Consider the following 13,526-nt stretch of genomic DNA (forward strand, 5'->3'; position numbering starts at 1 on the left):
TGTATTTGATTGTGTAGACACCTCCACTCCTCCAGCTCCCCAGTTAAGTGACAAGTCTAGTCGGTTGCTACCACAGGATATCACAGAGGCCGTTTGGATCCCAACTGACCCACAGGCAGGAGCTGCACAAATCAGGATGAACAGAGGTTTTTAAAATTGATTCTTTCGTGGGATGTGGGCGTCGCTGGCTAGGCCAGCATTTATTGCCCATCTCTAATCGCCCTTGAGCAGAGTTAGTCCGAGTGCCTGTTGCATTTCACACTCACCAGGAGATTCACACTGAAGGCCAGGTCTTAATTCCAGGACGGGACCACACCAGAGGGCAGGTCCCTCACTCGAGGGCAGATCCTCACTCGAGGGCAGGTCCTCACTCGAGGGCAGGTCTTGTCTCAAGTGCAGTCCCCTGTTGAAGTCTCAGACATGAGATTCTTGAACTACTTCCTCGAGAAGAAGAGCTGAAATGATTTCCCAGCGCCCTCCTTGGATTCCTTTCTGGAGAAGATTTCCTCCTTACTCATTCCATGACCCAATTACAAGCATTGTATGATGACCCGGTATCCAAAACAGGGTCCTCCTGCCATCGCCCACTGGGGCACAGTGCTTATTCTGGCAAGATATATTAGAACAAAAGATATAGGAGCAGGAGTAGGCCCCTGGAGCCTGTTCTGTCATTTCATATGGTCATGGCTGATCTGCCGCTTCTGCTCCACTTTCCTGCCCTCTCCCCATATCCCTTGATTCCCTGAGGGATCAAAAATCTGTCCATCCCAGCCTTAAATATATTCAATGCTGGAGCATCCACAGCCCTCTGGGATAGAGAATCCCAAAGATTCACAACCCTTTGAGTGAAGTAATTTCTTCTCATCTCAGTCCGAAATGATCGGCCCCTTATCCTGGGACTGTGTCCCTGTGTTTTAGACTCCCCGTCCATCAGAAACAAGCTCTCAGTATCTACCCTGTCAAACCCCTTCAGACTTGTGTATGTTTCAATGAGATCACCTCTCATTCTTCTAAACTCCAGAGAATATAGATCAAATTTCCATCAGGGGGAAAATCCCTTCAACACAGGGGCCAATCTTGTGAATCTTCATTGTACTGCATCCAACGCAAGTGTATCCTTCCTTAAATATGGAGACCAAAACTGCACACAGTCCTCCAAGTGTACTCTCACCTGGGTATTTGGTGCCTGGATTCTGCTCTGTAATCAGATAGATCCTCCGAGGTTAACTCAGGGTTAGTGGTGATGAGTCAGGGACATTGGCAGGAGGAGCTTGATTTTTTTTTATTAATGCTGCAGAATTGGAGGCCAGTCAAGCATCTCAGGCTCTGGAAAATTCAGTCTCTTCGACTTGGCCATTTCAACTCTTTCTCAACCATCAAGCAAGAGTTTAAAATGAAGCTGTCAACAGGCTGATGCATTTCAAATGCAGTGTGGTCCATCAGCTTCAATAAGGGGTTAGAAATCAATGGGAATTTCCTCTGAAATGACCCTGTTGATGGAATTGGCATTGCAACGGAGCATGAGAAAATTGAAATCAGATGATTATTGTCCCCGTAATTTATTAAAATGATCACCCATTGATTAAACCATTACCAAAAATTATGGAGGTATTGTTGAACTAATAAACCAGGTGGTTTCATAGCTAATAACCCAAGAACAGGGGTTTAAACCTAACCACAGGCAGCTGCAGAATTTAAATTCAGTCTCCATGAAGCTGGTTGTTCAAAATCTACTTGGTTCATTTATGTCTTTTTCAGCAGGAAACCTGCTATCTTTACCCAGCCTGGCTAATCTTAGACAGGATATGGGTGTCACTGGCTAGGCCAGCATTTATTGCCCATCCCTAGTTGCCCTTGAGAAGGTGGGGGTGAGCTGCCTTCTTGAACCGCTGCAGTCCATGTGGTGTAGGTGCACCCACAGTGCTATTAGGAATGGAGTTCCAGGATTTTGACCCAGCGACAGTGAAGGAACAGCGATATATTTCCAAGTCAGGATGGTGAGGGGCTTGGAGGGGAACTTCCAGGTGGTGGTGTTCCCATGTGTCTGCTGCCCTTGTCCTTCCAGGTGGTAGAGGTCGCAGGTTTGGAAAGTACTGTCGAAGGAGCCTTGGTGAATTGTGTCAGGATTAAAAGTCAGTCTTTGCAGGAATGCCTATATCCTGAGAAAGAGAAATCAAAAATTTCTCACTGTTTCACCAGGCCTCACCCTCAGCCTTTAAGTGACCATGGGGCTGAAGCATTGGTATTTTAACCAGTGTTCAGCACTCATTCACAATCAATGACAAAGTTATTCTTTCAAACCAGCTCCACATAGAGAAAGAAGAAAGTTTCATTTTTATAGCACCTCTCACCATCCAAACCACTTTACAATCAATCAAGTACCCCTATATGATGTTTCCACAGTTATAACTATTACAATACACTCATGCCTGGCCTCTCACGTTCAACTATACATAAGCTTGAGGTTATGCAAAAACTCTGCTCTCCGCCTTCTGGCTCACACCAAATCCTATTCAACGATCACCCTTGTGCTCACTGACCCACACTGGGTTAAGCAATGTCTCAAAACTTAATCATTGTTTTCAAATCTCTCCATGTCCTCACCCCTCCCTATCTCTCTCATCTCCTCCTGTCCCACAGCCTTCTGAAATCTCGGCATTCCTCCCATTCTTGCCCCTTCAGCACCCCAGGTTTTAGTTGCTCCATCATTGACGGCTGTGTCTTCAGCTGCCTTGATCCTCAGCCCTGGAATTCTCCACATAAACCTCTCTATCTCGCCATGGGTGAATGGTTAAGCTCATGTGACCATGATGCTATTAATGATTTTTTAAAAATTCGTTTGTGGGCATCAGTGGCTAGGCCATTGCCCATCCCAAATTGCCCTGGTTCAGGGGGCATTTAAGAGTCAACCACATTGCTGTGGGCCTGGAGTCACATGTAGGCCAGACCAGGGAAGGACAGCAGATTTCCTTCCCTAAAGGACATTAGTGAACCAGATGGGTTTTTACAACAATCAAAGTGACCGTCAATCAAGATTCCAGATTTTTTTTTATTGAATTCAAATTTCGCCATCTGCCATGGTGAAATTTGAACCTGGGTCCCCAGAGAATTACCTTGAGTCAATGAATACTAGTCAGTGACAATACCACTACGCCACTGCCACCCCAGGAGAGGTGACATCAGGAGTCAGATGACCGAGAGACTCCAAGAGAACTCGATGCAGAACACACTGTGCCCTGAAGACCACGTGCTTACCCTGAGGCCTTTGAAAATAGTTCTCAATGAATTATTCCACGTTGAACTGTCCTGGCTATCTGTCAAAGGGAAGCAAAGCCTCATCAAGGTGTGATAAGACCAGAAGACATGGTAGCAGTAAAATCTCACAAAAGCTCCGCAACGACACAAAACAAGTCCCTCCCTAAAAACGTCCTCATTGACCAAACCTTCAGTAACCTGCCCCGACGTCTCATGTAAAAGTTTTGTTTGCTCAGCGCTCCTGTGAGCTGCACTGGGCTGTTTCAGGTTGAAGGTGCTACATAAATGCAAGTTGTTGCAGCTGTAATCGGGCCTTGAACAGAAGTGCAGACCAGGAGCAGGGAAGACTTATCTACCTGAGTGTGTCATGTCATGTCAAGGCAGACTTTCACGCTTGACATTTTCGATGAGCCCAAAACAAACAAGATTATATGTATCCCTGCATTGCATAAACAGAGCAGCACATTAAGAGCAATGGCAATGTAGCCTGATTGCATGCGGGAAGCTTATAGAGCTTACTGATAAACCTCCCCCTCTTTTTTAAAAAAAAAAGGAAGAATCCGCAATGGGCTGCACAAAAAGCAGACAGTCACAGGTCGAGAAGCTAAAGTCTTGCCTCAAATTGCTGGGCCCTTCAGTAATCCTTGTTTACACATTGCTGCTTGCTATCAAATATCTCAAATCTCTTTTAACGTTTAACAGACACAGATATTGCGGAAACACAGAGCGACTCTTTGTGTTTTTCCAACCTCGTAATCTTATCTCAGCCAAGTAGCAACTGTAATTTTGGGGGGAGTTAAAGAATAACATGAGATAAATCTTTCAGTGCCTGCAAACAGAATCAGATGAAGGTGCAACATGAAGAGATCGGTTCACTTCTCAGTGCCTCGCTCTGGGCAAGTCCAGAACTTGTCTTTCTTTCGAATGGGATGTTTGCACCAAGTGAGTGAGACACTGACTTGGTGAACTTAGAAACCAGGGCAGCCCCGGTTCTATTCACATCCCGGTTTGGCAGCATTCTCTGGCAGAATGTGTGTGTGTGTGTGTGTGTGCGTGTGTGAGTGTGTGTGTTATTTTTATTCGTTCACGGGATGCGGGCATCACTGGCTGGGCCAGCATTTATTGCCCATCCCTAGTTGCCCTTGAGAAGGTGGTGGTGAGCTGCCTTCTTGAACCGCTGCAGTCCATGTGGTGTAGGTACACCCACAGCGCTGTTAGGGAGGGAGTTCCAGGATTTTGACCCAGCCACAGTGAAGGAACGGCGATATATTTCCAAGTCAGGATGCTGAGTGTCTTGGAGGGGAACTTGCAGGTGGTGGTGTGTGTAAGAGAGTGTCTGTGTGGTGTGTGACATTACGGCCCTGCTGTAGCATGTCTACCCCACCCCAGCGGATCCACTCAGTTTGACGGGACCAGAATATCTGGCCGGGTGGGAGGGTGGGGCCCTAAAGTTCTGACCAAGATTTCTGCTGCTCAGCAAGAGCTGTAGATGCACAGGCACCAACTCATTCTTAATATTACTCAGTTTTGTTGAAGGGTCATGAGGACTCGAAATGTCAACTCTTTTCTTCTCCACCGATGCTGCCAGACCTGCTGAGTTTTTCCAGGTAATTCTGTTTTTGTTTTGGATTTCCAATGTCCGCAGTAGTTTTTTTGTTTTTTAACTCATTCTTATTGTTTGACACCAGGTTAAAAGCTCTTCCCCTTTCACCACCAGCAGAGTGCCTGGCGGCAGCAAGGAATCACTGCAGGACGCACAACAGAAACTTGACAAGGCTATTTCAACAGCATCTCCCAAACCTCCAAGTTCCTCCCCGCTTGACTGGGAATATATATCCCAGTTCCTTCAGCATGCTGGAACTCCCAACCCTGCAGCACTGTGGGAGTATTTGCACCATCCGGACTACTGTGGTTCAGGGAGGTGAGTCAGCACCATTTTCTCAGGGGAACTGAACTCCCACCTTGCTGCTGATCCCCACATCCGAAGCATGGAGGTAAATTGTCAATGGCGAGACATTGCAGCTCAGGGAAGGGACAGGTCGAGCACTGAGAAAGCCCTGCTTTGCTCAGCAATGCCAAGTCCGTGTCCCCACACCACAGCAGTGTTGAGCTGACTTTTGTACCATCTTGTTCTGGCACCAAGCACTCCAAAGGCAGGTCATTTGGGATAAATCTTTGGAATTCTCTACCCCAGAGGGCTGTGGGGGCTCAGACATTGAGCATGTTCAAGAGAAGGGGGCGATAGATTTCTGGATATTAATGACATGACGGGATACAGGGACAATGCAGGAAAGTGGCGTTGAGGTACAAGATCAGCCATGATCTAATTGAACGGTGGAGCAGGCCCGATGGGCCGAAGGGCCTCCTCATGCTCCTATGTTCCTATGTCTCAGTGCCACCATCCAGGAAATAGTCACAAGACACGGGAAAAAATCCAAACAGAATTCTCTTCCCAATATAATTCATCTGGAAATTTAATCACACAAACAAGGTTTGATGCTGATTCTGCTGTGAGTTAGCCAATCAGAGCCAGCACAATGGAGAATACAATTGTCCTCAGTGCCTTTCCATGAAGGAGGCCAAGGTTGGCCAGAGTTTCCTCACCCCACCACCAAGGGTGGTGACCTACTGAAGCACTTGAGATGTCTTCTCTCTGACACATCTGGATAACACATTAAAAACCATCAGTTCACATTGGAAAAGGATTAACTTGTTTCTTTTTGTTCAATTATCGTTGTTCCAGCGGTCGTTTCAAAACTGGAAAGCCAGACCCAGGAGGATGGTTTTAGAAGGAAAAATAAAGATTTGTTGTGAAAAAAGGGTTGGGAAATCAAGGGCATAAATCAAAAAATAATCCATAAGTGTGAAAGAGCAATGTTGCTTGTTGCCCTCCCTCTCTCTCTCTCTCACACAAACACAGCTGGAGCCACTTTACCTACACTGGCTTGGCCACCGTTTTGGCCTCCCTCTCTCCTATCTCTCCCATGCTCCAGCTCCAGCTCCTCCAATCACAGGCTCATTCTCCCCCACCCTTGCTGCTCCTCCAACCATGAGCTTTTGTCTCTGGAGAAGGAGCAAGGTGGAGAGAAACAGGATGCGTGCTAAGAGGAGCAGCGCCTCACTGATTCTGTCTGCCATGCTCACAGCTCCTCCAGTACAACTCTGCATTGTATTTACCACTCCCAGGGGCACCTGCAAAGGCACTTATTCAACCCCAGCCCAAGGAGGAGCCCGAATGTACAGTCCTATCGCATGGGAGCCATCTAGAATTTTTCAACCTCAACGTTGCTTTATCACAGGCTACTCCTGACGTTTTGACGGCGAATTTGTCTGTGTCCGCTGTGTGTTTTGAATGATGCATGGCCTTCTTTTGAAGAAGAGCCTGGTGTCCTGGTCAATATTTGTCCCTCAGTCATCATCACAAAAACAGATTGTTCAGTCATTATCATGTCGCTGTTTGTGGGAGCTTGCTGTGCACAGATTGCCATGTTTCCTGCTTCACAGCAGTGACTGCCCTTCAAAAAGTACATAATTACAGGATAGTGAAGGTCCTGGGGAGCGAGCGGGAGGGCGGGATTATTCGGGGTGAGGTATTAAAAGTGTACGAGACGTACGTTAATGGGACTCGACCAGACGAGATAGACAAGGGGACAGGGACTGAGCGGACTGGACTTATGCTGGGTGAGATAAAAGGATGTGGAGAGTGAGTGGGATCGCACTGTGTGGGATATTAAAGGGGACAGGGAGCGGAAGTGAGTAGGATCGGTGTCTGGGATATTAAAGGGGACAGGGAGCGAGAGTGAATGGGATCGGACTGTGTGGGATATTAAAGAGGACAGGGGGTGAAAGTGAGGAGGATCGGAATGTGTGGGATATTAAAGGGGACAGGGAGGGAGAGCGAGTAGGATCGGACTGTGTGGAATATTAAAGGGGACAGGGAGTGAGAGTGAGTAGGATCGGTCTGTGTGGGATATTAAAGGGGACAGGGAGTGAGAGTGGGATTGGACTGTGTGGGATATTAAAGGGGACAGGGAGTGAGAGTGAGTGGGATCGGACTGTGTGGGATATTAAAGGGGACAGGGAGAGAGAGTGAGTAGGATCGGACTGTGTGGGATATTAAAGGGGACAGGGAGCGAGAGTGAGTAGGATCGGACTGTGTGGGATATTAAAGGGGACAGGGAGTGAGAGTGAGTGGGATATTAAAGGGGACAGAGAGAGAGAGTGAATGGGATTGGACTGTGGGATATTAAAGGGGACAGGTATTGAGAGTGAGTGGGACTAGACTGTGTGGGATATTAAAGGGGACAGGGAGTGAGAGTGAGTGGGATCGGACTGTGTGGGATATTAAAGGGGACAGGGAGTGAGAGTGAGTGGGATCGGAATGTGTGGGATATTAAAGGGAACAGGGAGTGAGAGTGAGTGGGACTGGACTGTGTGGGATATTAAAGGGGACAGGGAGCAAGAGTGAGTGGGATCGGACTGTGTGGGATATTAAAGAAGACAGGGAGCGAGAATGAGTGGGATCGGACTGTGTGGGATATTGAAGGGGACAGGGAGCGAGAGTGAGTGGGATCGGACTGTGTGGGATATTAAAAGGGACAGGGAGCGAGAGTGAGTGGGATCGGACTGTGTGGGATATTAAAGGGGACAGGGAGTGAGAGTGGGATCAGACTGTGTTGGATATTAAAGGAGACAGAGAGCGAGAGTGAGTGGGATCGGACTGTGTTCGATATTAAAGGAGACAGAGAGCGAGAGTGAGTGGGAAGGGACTGTGTGGGATATTAAAGGGGACAGGGAGTGGAAGTGAGTAGGATCGGTCTGTCTGGGATAGTAAAGCGGACAGGGATCAAGAGTGAGTGGGGTCGTAAGGTGTGGGATATTAAAGGGGACAGGGAGCGAGAGTGAGTGGGATCGGACTGTGTGGGATATTAAAGGGGACAGGGAGCGGAAGTGAGTAGGATCGGTGTCTGGGATATTAAAGGGGATAGGGAGCGAGAGTGAGTGGGATTGGACTGTGTGGGATAATAAAGGGGAAAGGGAGAGAGAGTGAGTGGGATCGGATTGTGTGGGATATTAAAGGGGACAGGGAGCGAGAGTGAGTGGGATTGGACTGTGTGGGATAATAAAGGGGACAGGGAGCAAGAGTGAGTAGGATTGGACTGTGTGGGATATTAAAGGGGACAGGGAGCAAGACTGAGTGGGATCGGACTGTGGCATATTAAAGAGGACAGGGAGTGAGAGTTGGATTGGACTGTGTGGGATATTAAAGGGGACAGGGAGCAAGAGTGAGCGGGATTGGACTGTGTGGCATATTAAAGGGGACAGGGAGTGAGAGTGAATGGGATTGGACTGTGGGATATTAAAGGGGACAGGTATTGAGAGTGAGTGGGACTAGACTGTGTGGGATATTAAAGGGGACAGGTATTGAGAGTGAGTGGGACTAGACTGTGTGGGATATTAAAGGGGACAGAGAGAGAGAGTGAGTGGGACTAGACTGTGTGGGATATTAAAGGGGACAGGTATTGAGAATGAGTGGGACTAGACTGTGTGGGATATTAAAGGGGACAGGGAGTGAGAGTGAGTGGGATCGGACTGTGTGGGATATTAAAGGGGACAGTGAGTGAGAGTGAGTGGGATCGGACTGTGTGGGATATTAAAGGAGATGGAGTGAGAGTGAGTAGGATCGGACTGTGTGGGATATTAAAGGGGACAGGGAGCGAGAGTGAGTGGGATCGGACTGTGTGGGATATTAAAGGGGACAGGGAGTGAGAGTGAGTGGGATCGGACTGTGTTGGAAATAAAGGGGACAGGGAGTGAGAGTGAATGGGATTGGACTGTGTGGGATATTAAAGGGGACAGGGAGCGAGAGTGAGTGGGATCGGACTGTGTGGGATATTAAAGGGGACAGGGAGCGAGAGTGAGTGGGATCGGACCGTGTGGGATATTAAAGGGGACAGGGAGCGAGAGTGAGTGGGATCGGACTGTGTGGGATATTAAAGGGGACAGGGAGTGAGAGTGAGTGGGATCAGACTGTGTGGGATATTAAAGGGGACAGGGAGCGAGAGTGAGTGGGATCGGACTGTGTGGGATATTAAAGGGGACAGGGAGCGAGAGTGAGTGGGTTCGGACTGTGTGGGATATTAAAGGGGACAGGGAGCGAGAGTGAGTGGGAACGGACTGTGTGGGATATTAAAGGGGACAGGGAGTGAGAGTGGGATCGGACTGTGTTGGATATTAAAGAGGACAGGGAGTGAGAGTGGGATCGGACTGTGTTGGATATTAAAGAGGACAGGGAGTGAGAGTGGGATCGGACTGTTTTGGATATTAAAGAGGACAGAGAGTGAGAGTGGGATCAGACTGTGTTGGATATTAAAGGGGACAGAGAGCGAGAGTGAGTGGGATTGGACTGTGTGGGATAATAAAGGGGAAAGGGAGAGAGAGTGAGTGGGATCGGATTGTGTGGGATATTAAAGGGGACAGGGAGCGAGAGTGAGTGGGATCGGACTGTGTGGGATATTAAAGGGGACAGGGAGCGAGAGTGAGTGGGTTCGGACTGTGTGGGATATTAAAGGGGACAGGGAGCGAGAGTGGGATCGGACTGTGTTGGATATTAAAGAGGACAGGGAGTGAGAGTGGGATCGGACTGTTTTGGATATTAAAGAGGACAGGGAGTGAGAGTGGGATCAGACTGTGTTGGATATTAAAGGGGACAGAGAGCGAGAGTGAGTGGGATTGGACTGTGTGGGATAATAAAGGGGAAAGGGAGAGAGAGTGAGTGGGATCGGATTGTGTGGGATATTAAAGGGGACAGGGAGCGAGAGTGAGTGGGTTCAGACTGTGTGGTATATTAAAGGGGACAGGGAGCGAGAGTGAGTGGGATCGGACTGTGTGGGATATTAAAGGGGACAGGGAGCGAGAGTGAGTGGGTTCGGACTGTGTGGGATATTAAAGGGGACAGGGAGCGAGAGTGAGTGGGATCGGACTGTGTGGGATATTAAAGGGGACAGGGAGCGAGAGTGAGTGGGATCGGACTGTGTGGCATATTAAAGGGGACAGGGAGTGAGAGTGGGATTGGACTGTGTTGGATATTAAAGAGGACAGGGAGTGAGAGTGGGATCGGACTGTTTTGGATATTAAAGAGGACAGGGAGCGAGAGTGATTGGAGGGACTGGGTGGGATTTTAAAGGGGACAGGGAGAGAGACTGAGTGGGATATTAAAGAGGACAGGGATTGAGGATGATGGGATCAGACTGTGTGGGATATTAAAGGGGTCAGGGAGCGAGAGTGAGTGGGATCGGACTGTGTGGGATATTGAAGGGGTCAGGGAGTGAGAGTGAGTGGGATCGGACTGTGTGGGATATTAAAGGGGACAGGGAGTGAGTGGGATCAGACTGTGTTGGATATTAAAGGGGACAGGGAGCGAGTGCACTGGGTGGGATATTAAAGTATACGGAGAGTGAGCAGAATGTGGTGAGTCTATAGAGATCTGTGAACCAGCTGCTTTCCAACTTAAGAGGCATGAGCGCTGTCAACAGATGCAAGATGAACATGCGGGTGTGAGACAGGGAATTGGCAAGATGAAAATTACATTTGAAAAATGGAGAGAGACTGAAAGTGAATAGCCATAATTGCAGACAGAGCACTGAGCGGGATCAGTTCAGAACTACCTCCCACCGAGTTGAGAGAGGAAACTGTTCCTCCGGCCCCCAAATAGAATTAGCGAAATCTTCTGCACTGAGATCTTTATCACAAGATGGTATCAATCAGCTGAAACATGATAAACTTCTGTGCAGGTACGAAGAATTTATACAGTGTCTTAGCGCCGTCAAAAGCCATTCGCATGAGAAATTACTTTTTGAAGTGGGACAAGGAGCGTTATAAAGATTTGTCAGAAAACACCGGCCCAATTTGACATGTTTGATCGCTCTGTTTGTGAAGGTTGTATTACCAGAATAGCAGAGTTTAATTTTGCACCTTTTTCTCTGCTGCAAGTACCTCACACGTTTGGTTTCAAACCAGAGAGAAGGTGCATCGTCAGCCTAGGGCACAGCGACAGGCGAAGTGGGGGAGTTAAGAGAGGGACATGATCCTCTAGCAATTCCCATCGGTGGTCCCTGTACAAACTTACATTTATATAGCGCCTTCGGCCACCTCAGGCCAGCTGAAAGTGCTGGCCCGGCGCCGACCGACTTCCGAAATGCAGTCACTGTCGGCAGCAGCCAATTTGTGCACAGCAAGCTCCCACAAAACAGCCGTGGGCCGTGTCATGTGTGTCAGTGCTGTTGGCCGAGGGGCGATTATTGGGCCAAGGACACCGGAGCGCACTCCCAATCTGATACTGAGAACTGGCCCACATGGAGAGGGCAGCAGTCAGGGCCAGATGGTGGGGGGGGGGGGGGGGGGTAGAGGGTAGGGGGGGGGCCTTGGCTTCACAGCCCATCCGCAAAAACAGCACCTGCGGCAGTGCAGCGCCCTCTCAGCCTCCATGTTGTGCTCAGGTCTGGAGGGCTGTGCCTTCAACAAATGTGTCTGACTCGAAACACATCAATGACGACAAGAAGCCAAGACTGGGGTAGCTACCTCATTGGCTGTCAAGCGCTATGGGACATCCTTGTAGTCATGAATCATATCATTTCGATATGAATGCAAGTGCTAAAAATCAGCTTTGACTTTTTTGTATTGACTCAGCGGCCGGGAGCAGAGCTGAATGGAACCCCAACAGTGCCACCGTCTGGGAACTTCCTCAACCAACACAAGGCCAGTTTGCAAGGCAGCAGAGTCAGGTTTCTGGTCGTATTTCCACTGCTTCACACACACACAGTCATACCTTCTTCAACCCACAGCAAAACACAATTCTGCACCTTCCACCCTCAGAAATGCAATTAACCCCAATAATTCACTCCAGCACCACTGAAAAAAAAGGTACATGTCGATGAAACTTTTCTTTAAACACACAAAGGACAGATATGCCAAGAATACCAAATTTCAACAGGGAGCAACAATTTATACCGCACTTCTCTTTTTCCCCCCACCAAGTCTTACTCAGTTCTTTACTACCAAGCACGCTATATGATTCACTTTCCTCAAGTGGATTTGTTTTTTTCATTTTTAAATGTCAGAAGAAGCTGGGGTTTGCATTTAATTTTTTTGACTGTCCAATGAGCTTCTTGGTTCTCTGCTGCACTGCCTGCCCTTCCACGTCTCTGCTCGGTTGCTGCCAAAGCCCGGAGGAGTTGGGAGGAGTATGCATCAGGCACGGTCTAGACATTTTTACAATTCACTTGCGTGAATAACTTTTCCCCGAAGTGATGTAACAAGTAATTAAATGGCAAAAAAAAAAGCTCTTAAAAGCGGAAAACATCCAAGACTGGCAGCCAGTTTAAAATTGTTTTTGTTTTAATTTAGCATTAAAAAAATACACATTATTCAGTTTTGAAGAATCTTTGCAACTTCTTAGAGACATGGATTGCCACACTCGATATAAAGCAATTCTCCAATAAGACACTGGTTTTTTTCTCCTCTTCACACAATGAAAAACTATATATATATACTTTTTTTTTCAAAAATGACAGTGCATTGAAGAACACAGCAGCTGTGCAGAGGTGGCAAAGTCTGAATGGTGCTCAATGTCAGTACCAGTCAGGAGGCCACAACAAACCAACACTGGGCCAGGTCAGTGAGCGCGCAGGAGTGAGACAGTGTTCTTCAGAAGTTAGCCAGTTACCTCTGCTCAACCAGACTGGAGTGAGAAGGTCACCCTGAGCCAGTTGCCCGCCTCTTACTGGCTGGCACCTTGCCTGGTGGCCTGACATGCTCGCCTGGGAGCTGCATCAAATCAAGGGCCAGCAAAATCCTATTCCTTTTCACAGAACAGATCCCCTGTGTTTATAAGCACAAACCCCTTTGCCAGTCACTATTCCAAAGGGTGTTGGCCCTGCCCAGGGGCAGGTGCTGATGGTGGTGGAAATCACCAACTCTCCTTCCCTGAGCATCCCCCAACCCTCCCACCCCCACCCCTACCACTCCCCACCCCTACCCCCACCCCTACCCCTACCCCCACCCCTACCCCTACCCCCACCCCTACCCCTACCCCCACCCCTACCCCCTGCCAGCATGAAGTCTTTGGGGGAATGAAGACTGGGGGCCCAAATTCTCCTGATGGCCTTGGACGCTGATTTCACATTCATTCCAAACCTTGGAAACCTTTCACAGTGAACACCTCCGCCGTGCCAGAGAGAGAATCCAAGGAGGAAAATTAACCAGTTTCAAGT

Source organism: Cetorhinus maximus, chromosome 20 (assembly GCF_964194155.1).
Source record: "Cetorhinus maximus chromosome 20, sCetMax3.hap1.1, whole genome shotgun sequence".
Taxonomy (NCBI): Eukaryota; Metazoa; Chordata; class Chondrichthyes; order Lamniformes; family Cetorhinidae; genus Cetorhinus; species Cetorhinus maximus.